Source organism: Hyla sarda, chromosome 6, assembly GCF_029499605.1.
Source record: "Hyla sarda isolate aHylSar1 chromosome 6, aHylSar1.hap1, whole genome shotgun sequence".
Classification (NCBI taxonomy): Eukaryota; Metazoa; Chordata; class Amphibia; order Anura; family Hylidae; genus Hyla; species Hyla sarda.
The window spans coordinates 15966834-15973846 of record NC_079194.1 but is presented as its reverse complement, the minus strand read 5'-3'; positions in this window follow the sequence as shown (position 1 = coordinate 15973846).

Below are 7013 nucleotides of genomic sequence, written 5' to 3'. Positions count from 1 at the left end.
CGCCTCCAGCCGGGATGCGATTCGCGATGCGGGTGGCGCCCGCTCGCGATGCGCACCCCGGCTTCCGTACCTGACTCGCTCTCCCTCGTTCCTGTCCCGGCGCGTGCGGCCCCGCTCCCTAGGGCGCGCGCGCGCCGGGTCTCTGCGATTTAAAGGGCCACTGCGCCACTGATTGGCGCAGTGGTTCCAATTAGTGTTTTCACCTGTGCACTCCCTATGTATACCTCACTTCCCCTGCACTCCCTCGCCGGATCTTGTTGCCCTTGTGCCTAGTGAAAGCGTTCCCTTGTGTGTTCCTAGCCTGTGTTCCAGACCTCCTGCCGTTGCCCCTGACTACGATCCTTGCTGCCTGCCCCGACCTTCTGCTACGTCCGACCTTGCTTCTGTCTACTCCCTTGTACCGCGCCTATCTTCAGCAGTCAGAGAGGTTGAGCCGTTGCTAGTGGATACGACCTGGTCACTACCGCCGCAGCAAGACCATCCCGCTTTGCGGCGGGCTCTGGTGAATACCAGTAGTGACTTAGAACCGGTCCACTAGCACGGTCCACGCCAATCCCTCTCTGGCACAGAGGATCCACCTCCTGCCAGCCGGCATCGTGACAGTAGATCCGGCCATGGATCCCGCTGAAGTACCTCTGCCAGTTGTCGCTGACCTCACCACGGTGGTCGCCCAGCAGTCACAACAGATAGCGCAACAAGGCCACCAGCTGTCTCAACTGACCGTGATGCTACAGCAGCTACTACCACAGCTTCAGCAATCATCTCCTCCGCCAGCTCCTGCACCTCCTCCGCAGCGAGTGGCCGCTTCAGGCCTACGACTATCCTTGCCAGATAAATTTGATGGGGACTCTAAGTTTTGCCGTGGCTTTCTTTCACAATGTTCCCTGCACTTGGAGATGATGTCGGACCAGTTTCCTACTGAAAGGTCTAAGGTGGCTTTCGTAGTCAGCCTTCTGTCTGGAAAAGCTCTGTCATGGACCACACCGCTCTGGGACCGCAATGACCCCGTCACTGCCTCTGTACACTCCTTCTTCTCGGAAATTCGTAGTGTCTTTGAGGAACCTGCCCGGGCCTCTCTCATCAACAGGTTCAACATCCCGGTAACCAGTCTCGCCAGACCCCTCTACATCAATTGTGTTAACAATGAAAGATTGGACTGTACCATACGTTACCGCACGGAGCCCCTTCTAATGTGCATCGGACCTCATCAAGAAAAAATTGAGTTCTTGGTCCTCCCCAATTGCACTTCCGAAATTCTCCTTGGACTACCGTGGCTCCAACGCCATTCCCCAACCCTGGATTGGTCCACAGGGGAGATCAAGAGCTGGGGTATCTCTTGTTTCAAGGACTGCCTTAAACCGGTTCCCAGTACTCCCTGCCGTGACCCTGTGGTTCCCCCTGTAACCGGTCTCCCTAAGGCCTATATGGACTTTGCTGATGTGTTTTGCAAAAAACAAGCTGAGACTCTACCTCCTCACAGGCCTTATGACTGTCCTATTGACCTCCTCCCGGGCACTACTCCACCCCGGGGCAGAATTTATCCTCTGTCCGCCCCAGAGACTCTTGCTATGTCTGAGTACATCCAGGAAAATTTAAAAAAGGGGTTTATCCGCAAATCCTCCTCTCCTGCCGGAGCTGGATTTTTCTTTGTGTCCAAAAAAGATTGCTCCCTACGTCCTTGCATTGACTACCGCGGTCTTAATAAAATCACGGTAAAGAACCGCTACCCTCTACCTCTTATCTCTGAACTCTTTGATCGCCTCCAAGGTGCCCACATCTTTACCAAACTGGACTTAAGAGGTGCTTATAATCTCATCCGCATCAGGGAGGGGGATGAATGGAAAACGGCATTTAACACTAGAGATGGACACTTTGAGTATCTGGTCATGCCCTTTGGCCTGTGCAACGCCCCTGCCGTCTTCCAAGACTTTGTTAATGAAATTTTTCGTGATCTCTTATATTCCTGTGTTGTTGTGTATCTGGACGATATTCTGATTTTTTCTGCCAACCTAGAAGAACACCGCCAGCATGTCCGCATGGTTCTTCAGAGACTTCGTGACAATCAACTTTATGCCAAAATGGAGAAATGTCTGTTTGAATGTCAATCTCTTCCTTTCCTAGGATACTTGGTCTCTGGCCAGGGACTACAAATGGATCCAGACAAACTCTCTGCCGTCTTAGATTGGCCACGCCCCTCCGGACTCCGTGCTATCCAACGTTTTTTGGGGTTCGCCAATTATTACAGACAATTTATTCCACATTTTTCCACCATTGTGGCTCCTATCGTGGCTTTAACCAAAAAGAATGCCAATCCTAAGTCATGGCCTCCTCAAGCGGAAGACGCCTTTAAACGGCTCAAGTCTGCCTTTTCTTCTGCTCCCGTGCTCTCCAGACCTGACCCATCTAAACCCTTCCTATTGGAGGTTGATGCCTCCTCAGTAGGAGCTGGAGCGGTTCTTCTACAAAAAAATTCTTCCGGGCATGCTGTTACCTGTGGTTTTTTTTCTAGGACCTTCTCTCCGGCGGAGAGGAACTACTCCATCGGGGATCGAGAGCTACTGGCCATTAAATTAGCACTTGAGGAATGGAGGCATCTGCTGGAGGGATCAAAATTTCCAGTTATTATTTACACCGATCACAAGAATCTCTCCTATCTCCAGTCTGCCCAACGGCTGAATCCTCGCCAGGCCAGGTGGTCTCTGTTCTTTGCCCGGTTTAATTTTGAAATTCACTTTCGCCCTGCCGATAAGAACATTAGGGCCGATGCTCTCTCTCGTTCCTCGGATGCCTCGGAAGTAGAGCTCTCTCCGCAACACATCATTCCTCCTGACTGCCTGATCTCCACTTCTCCAGCCTCCATCAGGCAAACTCCTCCAGGGAAGACCTTCGTCTCTCCACGCCAACGCCTCGGAATCCTCAAATGGGGTCACTCCTCCCATCTCGCAGGCCATGCGGGCATCAAGAAATCCGTGCAACTCATCTCTCGTTTCTATTGGTGGCCGACTCTGGAGACGGATGTTGTTGATTTTGTGCGGGCCTGCACTGTCTGTGCCCGGGATAAGACTCCTCGCCAGAAGCCCGCTGGTCTTCTTCATCCTCTGCCTGTCCCCGAACAGCCTTGGTCTCTGATTGGTATGGACTTTATTACAGACTTACCCCCATCCCGTGGCAACACTGTTGTTTGGGTGGTCGTTGATCGATTTTCCAAGATGGCACATTTTATTCCTCTTCCTGGTCTTCCTTCAGCGCCTCTGTTGGCAAAACAATTTTTTGTACACATTTTTTGTCTTCACGGGTTGCCCACGCAGATCGTCTTGGATAGAGGCGTCCAATTCGTGTCAAAATTCTGGAGAGCTCTCTGTAAACAACTCAAGATTAAATTAAACTTTTCTTCTGCTTATCATCCTCAATCCAATGGGCAAGTAGAAAGAATTAACCAGGTCCTGGGTGATTATTTACGGCATTTTGTTTCCTCCCGCCAGGATGACTGGGCAGATCTTCTACCATGGGCCGAATTCTCGTATAACTTCAGAGTCTCTGAATCTTCTTCCAAATCCCCATTTTTCGTGGTGTACGGCCGTCACCCTCTTCCCCCCCTCCCTACTCCCTTGCCCTCTGGTTTGCCCACTGTGGATGAAATAACTCGTGATCTTTCCACCATATGGAAAGAGACCCAAAATTCTCTCTTACAGGCTTCATCACGCATGAAGAAGTTTGCTGATAAGAAAAGAAGAGCTCCCCCCATTTTTTCTCCCGGAGACAAGGTATGGCTCTCCGCTAAATATGTCCGCTTCCGTGTTCCCAGCTACAAATTGGGACCACGCTATCTTGGTCCTTTCAAAATTTTGTGCCAGATTAATCCTGTCTCTTACAAACTTCTTCTTCCTCCTTCTCTTCGTATTCCTAATGCCTTTCATGTCTCTCTTCTTAAACCACTCATCATCAACCGCTTCTCTCCCAAACTCGTTTCTCCTACTCCTGTCTCCGGTTCTTCTGATATCTTCACCGTTAAGGAGATACTGGCCTCCAAAAAGGTCAGAGGTAAAACTTTTTTTTTTGTGGACTGGGAGGGCTGTGGTCCTGAAGAGAGATCCTGGGAACCTGAGGACAATATCCTAGATAAAAGTCTGGTCCTCAGGTTCTCAGGCTCTAAGAAGAGGGGGAGACCCAAGGGGGGGGTACTGTTACGCCGAGCGCTCCGGGTCCCCGCTCCTCCCCGGAGCGCTCGCAACATCTTCGCTACGGCAGCGCCCCGGTCAGATCCACTGACCGGGTGCGCTGCGATACCGCCTCCAGCCGGGATGCGATTCGCGATGCGGGTGGCGCCCGCTCGCGATGCGCACCCCGGCTTCCGTACCTGACTCGCTCTCCCTCGTTCCTGTCCCGGCGCGCGCGGCCCCGCTCCCTAGGGCGCGCGCCGGGTCTCTGCGATTTAAAGGGCCACTGCGCCACTGATTGGCGCAGTGGTTCCAATTAGTGTTTTCACCTGTGCACTCCCTATGTATACCTCACTTCCCCTGCACTCCCTCGCCGGATCTTGTTGCCCTTGTGCCTAGTGAAAGCGTTCCCTTGTGTGTTCCTAGCCTGTGTTCCAGACCTCCTGCCGTTGCCCCTGACTACGATCCTTGCTGCCTGCCCCGACCTTCTGCTACGTCCGACCTTGCTTCTGTCTACTCCCTTGTACCGCGCCTATCTTCAGCAGTCAGAGAGGTTGAGCCGTTGCTAGTGGATACGACCTGGTCACTACCGCCGCAGCAAGACCATCCCGCTTTGCGGCGGGCTCTGGTGAATACCAGTAGTGACTTAGAACCGGTCCACTAGCACGGTCCACGCCAATCCCTCTCTGGCACAGAGGATCCACCTCCTGCCAGCCGGCATCGTGACACTGTACTCTAATGTCTACAGCTACCCACACTGCTCAAACCTAATCTCTCAATAAACTGACCAAAAGAGATAACTTATCTTGGGGGATCCTGTAGGTGGGCAGGACATACTGTAAATTAACTAAAAGCTTCATTATATGGTTGTTGGATATTTTTGGTGAGCTTGAACTGAACAAAAAATTCTGAGGATGTCCCTGTGCCGATACCGGACATTTGCGCGATACCAGACATTTGCACAATACCGGACATTTGCACAATACTGGACATTTGTACTTGTGGAAATGTCCCCAATACCCATCCTGATACCAGCTGAATGATGTCATCACGTGGCTGGCATGAGACGGTCCTGGTAACTAAATGGAGGATTTAAAGGCCTCAGCGTGGGAGCCGAGCAGAGGGGAGTGGTTTTATTTTTGAGGGGGATTACAGGGGGAGAATACTTAGAGGGTTACTCCGGTGGAATTTGTAAATTACTTCTATAAAAAATCTTAATCCTTCCAGTACTTATCAGCTGCTGTAGACTACATAGGAAGTTAAGTTGTTATTTTCTGTATGACCACAGTGCTCTCTGCTGCCACCTCTGTCCATTTCAGGAACTGTCCAGAGTAGGAGCAAATCCCCATAGCAAACCTCTCCTGCTCTGGACAGTTCCTGACATGGACAAAGGTGTCAGCAGAGATCACTATGGTCAGACAGAAAACAACTCAATTTCCTCTGTAGTATACAGCAGCTGATAAGAATTAAGATTTTTTAATAGAAGTAATTTACAAATTTGTTTAACTTTCTGGAGCCAGTTCATATGAATTTTATTTTTCCACTGGAGTACCCCTTTAACCCCTTAGGGACATTGAGGGAGATTTATCTAAACTTGTTCAGAGGAAAAGTTGCTGCAGATTTCTTCTTTCATTTTTAAAAAGGCCTCTGCAAAATAAAAAAATGCAATCTGATTGGTTGCTATGGGCAACTCAGCAACTTTTCCTCTAAACAGGTTTTGATAAATCTCCCCCATTGGGTATACATGAACACCCTAGTCCCACTCCCACTGAGCACATTTCACACAGAGCGGGTCCTGGCTGCTATCAGCTGGGACCCACGGCTCATGCTGAGCATCACAGATCTAGCCAAGGACTGACAATGACCCATTGGAGGAAGCAATACAAGTTGATTGCGACATCTAAATACACAGCGGATTACTCAGGGACCACCATTACAAAGTTGTGGGGTCTTGATTAGCTGAGAGGATGGGCGAAGGGCCCTTTTTGCTTCTATTCTGTCAAAATTGGCGCTCTCTCAGTGCAGGAAGCTATGGCAACATGTACTAATGGAGCACCTATAACAATGATCAGTGCTGTGCTATGGCACTGCATTGTTTAGTATATGCAATTGCAAGATTACATGTAATAGTCTCCTACAGGGACAAAAAATTGTGAAAAATTGCATACAAAAATAATGATAGTGAATAAGTCCCTCACCTAATGAAAGTTTGAATCACCACCCCTTTTTTCTTTTTAAAATAAAATAATGTAAACAAAAACAAACATAAAGTATGTAGTATCGCTGAGTGCGTAAATGTCTAATCTATTGAAATATAATGTTAATTAATCTGCACAGTCAATAGAGTAAACGAAAAAGAATACAAAAGTCCAGAACTGATAATATTTGGTGACTTAACCCCTTAAGGACGCAGGACGTAAATGTACGTCCTGGTGAGGTGGTACTTAACGCAACAGGACGTACATTTACGTCCTAAGCATAACCGCGGGCATCGGAGCGATGCCCAAGTCATGCGCGGCTGATCCCGGCTGCTGATCGCAGCCAGGGACCCACCGGCAATGGCCGACGCCCGCGATCTCGCGGGCGTCCGCCATTAACCCCTCAGGTGCCGGGATCAATACAGATCCCGGCATCTGCGGCAGTTCGCGATTTAAATGAACGATCTCCTGCTCTGGTCTGTGATCGAGCAGACCAGAGCAGGAGATGACCGATAATACTGATCTGTTCTATGTCCTATACATAGAACAGATCAGTATTAGCAATCATGGTATTGCTATGAATAGTCCCCTATGGGGACTATTCAAGTGTAAAAAAAAATGTAAAAAAATGTAAAAGTAAAAAAAAAGTGAAAAATCC